At 41.3% G+C, this 12,787-nt stretch overlaps 1 pseudogene; it reads right to left on the reverse strand.

The window, feature by feature from the left end:
• Positions 1–529: 529 nt before the first annotated feature.
• LOC119889670 lies at positions 530–12,541 on the reverse strand (annotated as a pseudogene).
• Positions 12,542–12,787: the final 246 nt, after the last annotated feature.

Raw genomic sequence — 12,787 nt, forward strand, 5'->3', positions numbered from 1 at the left:
AAGAAATATGTATAGGCCAGAAAACTAATGCACTATGATCAGCTCAGGCACTCAATAGAGATTTGTCAAAACCGTTCATCAACACAGTTAATTATAGTTTAGATGCACTGTGGTAAAGATGTCTGCGCTGTGCGCCCACATCGTCTTTCCCTTACTTCCCACATTATTTTCTACAGTTTTGTCTTAAACAAGCTGCATAACATGTTAATGGAAATCCTTGTAATACAACAAACTAGTAAAAACTGATGAATCTTCCGAACCATAAAATTAGACTTAAAAATAATAAAAAAAAGACAAGATCATAAACCATGGCGCTTCTCCTTCAAATAATTAAAACTACATCTCATGATAACTTTGTGCTTCTTCACCTGCCATGACACGATTACACAATATCTGGTTTCATATTTCGGTCGCAAAAGATCAGAAGACCAAGTTCTGTTTCTGTATTAATATTTAAAAAGCTACCAAACCATATGACAGAGAGAAAGAAAGGTTAACATGTGCAAGTGTGAACATGTACAGAATTTACATCAATGTTGCAGTGAGATTTGATTAAAGGCCTCTTATTCTGTCCCAGTTTGGCGATCATTCGCAGATCTTAGTGAGCTCCTCAATCTCTTGATTCTGTGAGAACCAAGAGGGAGGGAGAGTGTTTAGAAAAGGGGTTTGACATACTTAAGTATTTCCATTTTATGCTACTTTACAATTCTATTCCACTACATTTCATAGATAAATAATGTATTTTTTACTTCACTACTATTTGACACTTTTAGTCATGAGTTTTCTTTGAAACCCTTAAGAAGACATTTGATTTGCTTTTATGATATGATGCTATCCTTCTATTGACAAACTAAATTAAAAAATGTTGTGTGCTGTCAGTGACAAAAACAGAATAATATAAATTCTATAATATTATAATAATAATATTATTGTATATAATATGACACTTTGAAAGGAGCTATTCTGCAAAATGAGTACTTTTTATACACTTTTTGTAAATTTTTACTGATAATACTTACCTGGTACTTAATATACATTTTAAATTCAAGACTTTTATTTGTGATGGAGCATTTTTAGACTATGGTGTTTACTAAAGTAAAGGATTTAAGCACTTCTCCCACTGACACTGACAGAGCAGGTAAGGAACACTCCGTGGTTGAAATATGTACAAACCAGCCAATGTAGTTATTATTTACTCTTATTGCATCTTTTGCTTGCATTTATTTTCAGGGATTTATTTATTTTCCACTTATTTCTTCTCATTTTCACCACATTCTGGTTTTAGTACACTGTCCCCAATGTGTTGGCAGCTGTGGATTTATACTCAATGACTCTGAATGAATCTTAAAAGACTTGACAGTGATTTTACAGATCACTGTAAATGAAGCACTTTAGAAATCACTGTAATTAATCTGTTTTTTTGTTTTGCTTTTTTTAACATTGTGAGCCACAGGAGTAGGATTTTTGCACTAAACTTTGTTGGACTATAATTGCACATAACAGGAAAAGATAATTTTCCAATGCAAGAACAAGAAAAGGTTTGAACATTCCTCTTGGAACAAAAACCTGAAAGGCTGACGTGAAGACATGTATTTATACAAAGACAATGAGAAGGGAGAGTAAACAACCGGCTTTGTGAGAATTATGGTCTTAAACATAATTCTAAAGTGCTGTAATCTTACTGCTGGTGTGAAATAAGTCCACAAATTACCTTAACTGTGATGTGTTTAGAGTAATAATTCCTACATACCACAGTTAATTTGACAGTAATACATGATGTTTAAACATTCCTTGTTTAGCACAGTTTACCAGGCTTTAGACTTAAAAAGTGAAGTCTAAGCCAGCACACAAACAGTAAACTCTCCCAGTGAGTGTTTTTAACCTCAATTATCTAAAGAGGTTTTTTTTAGCTCACCCTGCTTTGCACGCACACAGTTTAACACACTGAATCCATCTAAATCCTGTTTGCAGTCATCCTACCTTTTGTAGGACAGCTCTTTCAAGTGACTCCACCTTCATCTGCTCCTTCCTCAGGCCAGCACTTAGTGCGACACCCTCAGCGTTGGCCTTAGCACGTACCTGGGCTATCTCCTCATTAGCCCTGTTGGAGAGGAAGTGAAGGAGACAAGAGAGTTTGTCAAAATGAAATTTAAAAAAAACCTGTCTAAAGATTTGATCCTGAAATCAAAAATAGGGGTAGCTTACTTGTCCAGTTTCTCTTCAGCATGCACCTTGAGGGTTTGGTATCGCTGTTCTTCCTGCTTGATCCGCATCAGGTAGTCCTGCGCACACTTCTTCAGCACCTCCTCATTCTGGAGGGATGCATGTAGAGAATATTTAGTGATCTGGCTATTATGTGGCAGTGGGTTGGATAGCATCTCATGAGAGTCATACCGAAGCTCTACTGACCTTCTTGAGAAGCCCCCAGACTCCCTTCATGTTCTCATACCTCCTAAAGAGGTCAGCAAAGGAGCGCTCCACAGAGCTGAGGTCGGCCATGGCCTGATCTCTCTCTATGGTCAACTGCCTGACTGACTTACTGCAGGATAGGGTCTTCTGCTGCTGCTCGTCCTCTGCAACCAACAGAGGAGTCAGAATATAAGATGTAATGGACATACATGGGCTACAGGTACACATTATCTTAAAGGCTGGATTTGTCAAATGCAGAGCAGTGGTATATTTTCCACTGTTTTTAGATCTGTAGACTACTACAGCACAATGTACTTAATGTGAAAACGTGACTGGTGCCAACTCTCAGCCTTGTGGATGCTTGAGTGCGTTCACGTCCACACTGGGTGTGGGACTTTATACACAGTAGTCCTCCAATTTATCAATGTATCAATACATCAGGACAGCAGTCCAAAACATACAAGCCAAGCAAACAATGAGTTTTTCTTATGGCCAAACTATGGAAATATAGTACCAGGTCAGGCACCAGACCTCAGTACAACTGACCATGTGTTTCCCTCTCTGAGGACCACCTAGCTGCAGCAGAGGCCTTGCAGAGCATCACAAGGGAAGCTAGAGAGTGTCTGGTGTTACTACCTAAGATCAGCGAACAAATATTAAATATGGTGACTTTAATAAGTGAGTGTTTATAAAGACTCTTTATAAACACTCTCAAAATAAAGCTCAGAGTTGACTCTTTTTACACTTCAGATCCTGTGCACTGCAACAGTCCAACACAACAAAAATGTCACAATGTTGAGGGAACAGTCATGAAATACACATGCTACATAGGCATTCTGGAGCCATAACGTGCAACACCTTTTTAACAAAACCCTGTAGAATATACCACCACCAGGTGGCAGCAACTTACCGATCATCTGTGCAACTGTTTTCTCATATTCTGCAACTATTTTCCTGTCGAGATAAGAATATGAAGTACACCACTTGTCAACGTTGTTTCTCTAAATTCTTTATATTGTGTTCTACACCGGCATGTAATTTGAATCAAGGATCAGGGGAAACAGTGGAGCTTCATACCTCATCTCCAAAACCTCGGCTCTGCTCTCCTCGTACTTCCTCTTCCACTCGTTGACCTCAATCTCTTTAGTGATGATCTGATTGGGAGTCAAGGCATGTGGAGAAAAATCTTAAATAATTTGCATATTTAGAGCTGTCTCTCCGAGTGTGTGACAGTGACGTACCTCTTCTCTGATCAGGGTGAGCACTGTGGCCTTGTCCAACTCACTCAGAGGTATGTTATCCTGGGACAGGGCTGCTGTGTCCGAGCCCTCGCTGCTGGTCACCTTTGTTGTTTGATTAATTGATATCTCACTCTGTGGAACATGCAGAAAATATAATTTATGCTCAGTTTAAGATCTGACAAGGACATCCATGATCCTTACATTTTGTATGCAGGTCACAAATCACTACTTCTGCTGTTTACTTTTCATTTCAGATCACATGATGTCTTTGCAAGGAGTGCTCTATGTTGATTTTAAGGTCTACTGTGTGAATTGTGGTGTCAAAGATAGCTAGTAGGACATAAGAAAGCAACATAAGCTAACTGTTGTCCCAGTAAGACATAATATAAAAGTATGACTCTATCTTCTTCCCAGTTGATATAAAGAACACTTGGTGCAAACCAAGTCAGTCGTGTTTAAATATTCATATTGTTCTGTTCCTGTGGTTCCCATAGTCTGCTTACTATGTCATCTTTCAGACTGCAGGTGTCCTTCTCCTCCAGGTGATCTGCAGTCTTAGTCTTGGGACCTTTGAGCAGAAATAACACATAAGTCAGTGACAAATGAAAACTGTTTATTGTACCAATTACCCATATCTAAAGGACAAAAAACAAGCAGATCCGCCCATTAGCGCACAATGTCAACTTTAGCATTAAGAATCTGTGCACTATGTTTTTAGTTTTCATTAGCTGTCTTGTTTCCATGGTAAAAGATGGTGTGATACTTGCACCACTGACACGGACTGTTTTAATGTACAACTGTAGGAAGCATGTGTTTCCCAGTGTAATATGTATAACTTTCTTATATCCAGGACATAGTTTTGCTGACCATGCATGCTCTATTTCTCTTCTTCACAAAGTTCGACACATTCTTCAGTAACTGAATCACTCCACTCCAAGTCATCATATTGTTGGAAATCGCACCTCTCTGGTCATTGCTACTTCTTTAACACCGTGCTTCATGCATACACACTGAGCAAAAATTTACTTTGATATGTCCTGTAAGATACTACTCTCTTAACTACATCACAAGTAAACTTAGAAGGTCAGGTAGAATAAAAGAGACCAAACATGAGACTATAGACAGAATTATTTAGTCTACTAGTGCTATTTGTTTCACATAATAAAACAGATGGGCCAGTTGGTCCTTCCACTTAAGTTGACTTCAAGAGAAAAAAATGTCATCTTGAGCATGAGTTAATAATAACAACCCCTATCTGTGAAGCCAAAATTTCTCTTTTCACTACTATCGCTATTGTTCATTTAACTCCAAACACTGCTTTAAATCTCACAAACAGTGGAGGGTTTGAACATCCAAACATACCATCCATAACAGATACATCACTGATCGGCAGTTTTTCTGCTGGGGCTTTATTGCACTCGGGTTTTCCTCTCTCCTCCTGGTCGTCTGTTGTTTGGCTGATAATACCGGTGGAGGCCAGCTTCTCCTCATCAGTGGCGTGATGAACTCGCTGAGTGATGTCTGGGGTCTGGACCACCACCTCATCCTCTCCCTGGAGACAAGGGAGGAAGAGGGGCTCCACATTACAAACGTGTTTCGTGTCACGCTCAGATATCAAAATTGACAAAATAAAATATACTGTTCACATAAACAACTACTCCTTACAGGAAGAAAAACATTCAGTTAGCAGCTTTAATAAAAAGTTTTCCAAGCGCATTGAAAATGTAAATGTACCGTTTTTGGCTTAACATTTTATTGAACAATTGCGCGTCACTTCAGACAGGAAAGTATCACTTATCACATTCCAAGAGATCCAAAGAAACTCCAGCGTTTAATGATATATTTCAACTGCATTATGCTGGGGAAGTTACACTACATAAAGCAACATCAGAGGGCTTTGACAAACTGTCTGACAATAAGTTACCTTACAGACTTACAGACAGTATTTTATAATATCTTTTGCGTATCACTTAAGGATGCGGGAGGTGATAAAGTTGAGGGCACATGGGAGCAGCCGGCTAATATTTGACTGCAAGTCACCAGATCTGTCACCATGCCAGACCCAGCCCTGCAGAGCCGGAGACACTGCTGATGCTCAGCTTGTGTCACAGTGTGTGTGCGTGCATGTGTGTGTGTGTGTGTGACAAGGTGAGGCCAAGATGTTGCTGAATAATAGCAATTGCAGCATCACTGCAGTAAGGTGAAACATTTCAGATGACACAGCGCTCACACAGAAGAACACACATTACCTGATTGCACACGTCAAGCACCAAGGACTGGCTCTCATCATATCTCTGAACTTTACAGGAATTCCTGAAAGACAAGCACATGACGACAATACAAGTGTCAGAATATATAGATCCAAATGTAGTGCTCCTGAAATATTTGAATTCCTCTTCCTTCTGTTTCTACAACCATAGATCTGCAAGCATTTCTTTGCCTTTTGAGCCGACTGCATAATCCCATAATAAATGAGGTACTGCTACATACATAGCTAGTATAGCTTGCACAACCCTACAAGTGCTGCCCAACTTCTGAGGGATCACAAGACGGGACTAATTAACTTGCTGACGTATCAGGGGGATGGCCTTGTGAGTTGGGGTAGAGAGGAGGACATTTATGTCCCTCACATGCTCCTTCAACAGTCAGTTCTGACACAGCACATGCCGATGAGAGTAAAATGGTACGCCAGCATGCACGAAAGAAAGACAGCGCCGATAGTTAGAGTACTTACAACAGAAAACAGAGAAACTTGACTTGTTCAGATGTCCTGGGGCTAATAGAGGTGGACCAAAGCAGAGGTTGGGGGGAGGGTTGCGTAACACACAAGGGGAGGAAGGATGAAGGATGGAGAGGATATTGATTAAGGGAACGGAGAACAGACCAGGGGGAAGAGAGGTGTTCACCTCAGCATGTTAGATACTCAGATAGTTTGAGCATAAAGACAAGATACTGACAGACATGGGAAAAAATAAAACTAGTCCAAACCACTGCAGTTATAAGTACTTTAAAGAGCCTATATATAACCTGTGAATTGCGTCAGTATGCAGCGTTAAATGTTTGACATGTGTTCAAAGCATTGTTTGGTATGCATCCAACCTCTCGCAGATGTAAATATTACCACATCAGTCAAAGAAAGGGCGAGCTCAGTGGAATAAATTAACCTACATTACCTTACATGAAAATATAAATTATACAAATTGAAAACTGAATTTTTATTATTGGCGGAACTTCTTGGGCAATATAGAAAGTTTTTATTTTTCTGTAGACTTACGTGGTTGTCCTCTCTTTGCTTGCCTTGGGAATCTGCCTTACTTTCTTCTCCCCTGCCGGGTGCCCTGCCTTTTGTTTGCCTCCGTCTTTTACTTTTTTCTCCGGCTGAGGGACGCTACTGGACGAGTCCTCTGTGCTCAGGGTTTTGGAGGATTTAAAAGGGTCCACAGAGTCATCAAAATTGTCTGGATCAAAACTGTAGGAGCTCTTAGGGAGCACTGGAGAGCTGCTCATCGTGCTGTTGCTACCAAACGGATTGAAGTTCGGGTCGTCCCACTGACTGGGATCGAAGTTATATGCTCCCGTCTTAGGAATAGGAACATCGTCAAGGCTCAGAGGTGCAGTAGAGTCTGAAACTGGCAAAGCAGCTTCTGGAAGAGGATCTGAAACTGGATCTGACACTGGTTGAGAAACTGGTTCTGACACTGGTTGAGAATCTGTTTGTGACACTGTAGGTTCTGATGCAGGTTTGCAGGAAGCCTCTGGTTCTTTGGGCTTCTGCTTCTTAGCTGTGAGTTTGTTGATTGTCTTTTTACCACCTAAACTTCCTCGGACGTGGCTTGCTGACTGTCCCCTCGTCCAGACCGAACTCCAACATCACAGACTTCGCCTCTGATGACGTCTCCCTCATCTCCACTTCTGCTGTAGGCTGGGCTGACCTCACAGACAGGAAATGAGCCACCGAGTGGCTCGAGTCTTAGGGAAGAGCTTGAACCACATGGTGGGGGAGAGTTTTGGATTTTGGAGCCGCCACTGGTGAAAGGGTTAAAGCTGTCATCCAGCTGGTCAGGGTCAAATTTGTAAGTGGCTTTGGGAACAGGAAGTTCTTGTTCCTCATTTTTTTGGGCAAGCTCATCGAGCGAGGCCTTTACCTTCAGGGCTGGAGGCTTAGACTTGCTGGTTTTAGTCTTTTGAGTGGGCTCTGTCTGGTTAAGGCCATTGCACTGTGGTTCTGGTTCCGCAAGAGGTTTCTGCTCAGGGAGCTCTGGAGCTTGGCTGGCTGCAGGTCCACTGCTCTGGACTGACTCTGATTCTGTTGTTGGAGCAGATGCAAGATAAGCAGGAGTGGGAGCAGGAGCTGGTGGCATATTGGGACAGGATGTGCAACTTCGCTTGGGACTAGGGCTTGGAGTGGCTCAGAGGATGGCACTGTGCACTTAGCCACTTCAGACGTTTCCTTCACTAAGGATGACGCAGGGAAAGTGCCCACAGCTTCTGGGAGAGTCTCTGTTTGTTCTTCTTCCAGGGTCTGAATGTTCACTTCCAGTGGGCCACCCATGGGGGCAGCAGGCTCGTCCTGACCCATGTTGTGGTTGAACAAATATCCTGATCCCAAACAGGAGCTGTCACTATCAGGTGCTCCTCCTGATCCACATCTGAAGAAGAAACAAGGGAAAAGTTAAAATTAGCCATAAAAACATATTCAAAATGCAAACATTAAAACTGCATGCACACTTCTTCTGCCTTTAATAATCTCTCCAATCACATCTAAAGGTGACACCTGATTGGTGGATAGCCAGCCAACTGTTTCAATTGCTGTTGTTGCCATGGCGATGTCTTACTATGAGGGCCGTGGCATTTAAACCAGGTGGTGCTTTCAAAAATAGAGCGAAAGGTGAAAATAAGAGCTTTATTAAGATAAGAGTGATTTATTTTGTGTTGTGTGTTAAGGACAACAGGGACAGCGGCTGTTGTGTGTAATTATTGGCTCCAGGGAACCTTCTGACAGACCAACATATTTCAGTGCGCCTGTCATCTCGCCATATTCATGTAATATTATGTTGCTAGGAGACTAGCACAGCCTGCTGTGTTTCTACCTGCTTCCATTCACATGAGCATGTTGCCAGAGTGTCATTTTCAAAGTATTTCTGCAGTCCAACAAGCCCATACAAACATGTCCTCATCCATATTCACATGCATATTCAACACAAACGTCTAAGAGTCCCTTTTTGTTCTCTCATTGTGTTTGCACTCAGCTGCAGCTGCATTGTCTGTTTGCAATAATATGCAAAACATGTGTTCTAATTGATTAATTAAATGAACCGTTTTTCTTTACCATTTTGTTATTGATTCTAGTGTGAGTAAGAAGTGCTATGTACCTGTGCATAGTTATTTTCACTAGAACACACATCTACATATTTATAGCAAATTTCCAGTTTGTAAAACCAAAACAATGAGAAATAGTATTGATAATGAATTGCATATGCACTAACTCAAGTCAAATGTCAGTTAATCATGCATTTCACTGCAGAAGACATGAAAAGCAGCCTTCAAGTATCCATCAATTAATGTAATCAAGTTAACGCTATGTGCCTTTTTGGCTTTAACAAAGCATTTAACTATCAATTAAATATTTATAAACTGTTATCATGTATAGACTGATGCTCATGTAGGCTGTGGATGGGCACAAACAGACAGACACAGCATCAACGAGTTTACATACAAAGAAGTTTCTAGAGGCACTTCAACGCCGGCCTGCCAGGATTCAAACTTCCTATTTCACAGCTGCAGGAAAGGATGTTTATGGTTGAAACAAAAGTCAACTCCCTCCCTACTCCATGCTGGTCGACCTTTACAATCTAAACTTTTGGAAAATGTTGTTGGAGCTGTTTTACAGGAAGGATTTATTCCTACCGAAACAGCAAGTGCCTCATATAAACGCACGGTCTCGTGAAAACCTCTCTAAAAAGTGAGCTACACGACGATTTCAGCCTGATAACAAGCTTTGTTCAGTCACTCCCCTCATTGTGACCTCTATAAGATACCAATGCAAAACGGGGGTGAACCAAAGCTTTTGTTGAACCTGTTGAATTCCAGAGCAAAGGCCGTTCCCACACACTGCTACAGGTCCTCCTCTTAGTGGTTCAAACCACGACGACAGCACTTCCGCCATCATCACACCCAAAACTCCTAGTAGGTGTGCACACCAACTTACATACCAAGCATGCGGCACACGTTTCCCTGCTTATTATTATTATGTTTATTTTGAATATATGTAAAAAGAACATCCAACAAGAAAATGAAATCAAGTTAACAAATCAAAGTGATTAGAATAACACAATAATAAATTAATTAACAATAGTTACATATTCGACAAGGCTTAGGCATTACATTGCAATTCTATAACACGTCTGTATGATCCATAAGAAACTTGAATAATGACATAACTTGTCGTGGTACTCATAGTTAAAAAAAAGGGCAGGCAAATTCCAATTTAACGCAAAATTGCTGTAGGTGGGTACATTCCTGAAACAGTCAGACAGCATATGTATCCAATTACTCTGGCGTGGTGAACCTGAGACTCCATGCACGCAGTTTAGACACAGTAGTGGAATTCATATATGCATATATATATATATGTGCTATTTAAAATGACTATTTCAATATACAAAGATGACTTAGCTGACACATTTAGAAACATTGTTTTTGCTCGTTGATAAAGACAAACACATGCACACACATGTGATGTCTGAACCTTTAGAGCAACATTAAAAGGCTCTTGTCTCCATGGCAACATCACGGAGGGACATTCTGTCCATAATCTATGCTACTGCGCTTGAAAAAGCACAGTAAGAAGAAAAACATTTCAGTATTTGAAATGTTAATGAGAACCTTCAGCTTCCCCCCCAAGGTGTTCCTGCAGTGTGTTTACGCCTTGGACAGTACGCCAACGCTGTCTTTCCTTGATCTTTCTCTTTCTCTCTTTCTATCTGCTCAGCAGTGGCCTCACCTGTTTTGTCTGCATCAGTGTTATTGTTCTCCAGCTCTCCTGGGAAGGTCGGAGGGGCGCGAACAGGAGTTGCTGCTTCAGGAGTGTCAAACTGACCCTCTGAGTCAGAGCTGTGGAGGCCAGAGACAGACAGAGAGAGAGTGTGAACTTCCCAAACATTTAAAACATGATAAAGGATGAGGACGGAGTTTACTCAAAAACAGAAGGCTGAATAAGCAAACAAAGACGACTTGCACAAACAGAACCGCACTAGTGGCATTAAAATGTTCACTATGTGCAAATTTAAGGACAAATACAACTTTTTATTTCTATTCCCCCAAATATGTTAAATTGAACAGATATTATTTGACTCAAGATACTGCAGGATTGATGGCATCATGATCTAAGGCAGTGTTTCGTGACCCTTTTAGCTTGTGATCCTTTAAAGCGAATCCGTCTACTCGTGACCCCTCATCACAGCAGGTTATGTTACCTTCTAACACTGTTCCACTTTAGTTTCTTTTTAATATTTTGTAGAGCCCTTAAGGTGTAAAACTATCCATCTTTTGGATAAAAATAAGTGTCAGTGCTGTTGTGCATATAAATCTGATGTGTAAAGAACAGTATCAAATAAACATTTGAATATTTCTAGTAATATGTATCGTGTGCAAAGAGAAAACTTTGATGTGATTTTAAAGGGCTTCACTGTACCAAATGCATCTATATTTTACCTTACATTCCTCTGAGGTTGTATTGGGCTTTGGCAACTAATTGATTCAGTAATGGGGAGAAAGTAAAAGATCGAGTAAGAGAGAGAGAGAGAGAGAGAAAGAGGAAATGGGCAGCCCTGTCTTTCCTGTCACATGTTTAGCACTCTACAAACAGTATAGGAAGAATGAAACAAATACAGTTTGTAGTTTACATGAACCCCTTATGCTTTCAACATTCAATTCGATCTGATCACTTCAGGAAGCCACATCACTGTCACTGGTTAGATAACTGCTAGGAAAGTACTCAAACATGGACTTGAGCATTCAAGGTGAAGTAGTGATACACTATCTGGTCAATAAAAAGTTAAAGTGCGGAAGTGCGGAAGTCAGCACAAAAGAAGTAGTTGTTAATCTCTGTGTTTACTTAGAACAATAGCCAAGACAATACGGTTAACACAGCAAAGGTGAGGAGCAGAGACAAAAATGAGATGAAGCCCTGAGCATGTGTGTCAGGTCCGTTTGTTAGCAATGATGACTTAATTGAACTAAACCGTAACTGACTGTAGTGTAGTGCACCGTAGTGTGTTATTTCTGTGAAGCCACAGAAATGAGGACGTACCAGCGAGACTGAGAAAAACATTCACTTCATACAATGTCTAAACCGCGGCCATGCCAGAAATGTGTCAGAGCTGCATGGCAACAACACATTTGACGTTACCGCATGTACACCAAAAGAAAATGGTCATGCAGATAATACAAGAAATGTGTGCTTTTTCTCCCCCTCTTTCCTCTGCCCATTCCATCTAACGTCATCATATTAGAGATTCCTCAACCTGACAGGTGGGCACACACCACGATCAAACACACAGACACACATGATCACACGTGTGATATTGCCCCTTCCAGACAGTGTGAATCACAGTGTCAGTAGTCTCCAGCACAACACTTGCCTGCAGCCTTGACATCTCTCCTCCTCTCCTCTCTCTCCTCTCTCTCCATGTTGCTCCCTCTCCTCGCTGGCCTCCTGCCCCTCTTCATCTTCCTCTCCCTCACCCCCTCGCACTGCCGTCCACGTCCATTTGGCCCATGACACGGGTGACAGCCAAGACATCACTCCTTCCTTCCACAGGGGGTTATTAGAACCCTCTGATGACTCAAGGATTCACTGGACTGGTTTCCAGGGCCTGACTGCTCCTCTTCTGTGTTTCTTCTTCAGACTTGCACCCTGCCAGCAGCTCTCACATCTTTCCACAGAGCCCCTCTGTTCACTTGAGTCCCAGATTCCCATGAAAAGAAGGAGACATTTCTTTTCTCCTTTTCTCTTTGTATATTCTCAGTCCCAAAATCGCACAGGTTTCAGCTGCTCTCTCTATCTTCTCTTCTCTCTTTTTCCAGTCACGCTCAATCTACCTCTGCCTCTGTGGCAGAATACCACAGCTCTGATC

This window comes from Micropterus salmoides, unplaced genomic scaffold, assembly GCF_014851395.1.
Source record: "Micropterus salmoides isolate LMB-PRFRI ecotype aquatic unplaced genomic scaffold, ASM1485139v1 Ms_hic_scaffold_585, whole genome shotgun sequence".
Taxonomy (NCBI): domain Eukaryota; kingdom Metazoa; phylum Chordata; class Actinopteri; order Centrarchiformes; family Centrarchidae; genus Micropterus; species Micropterus salmoides.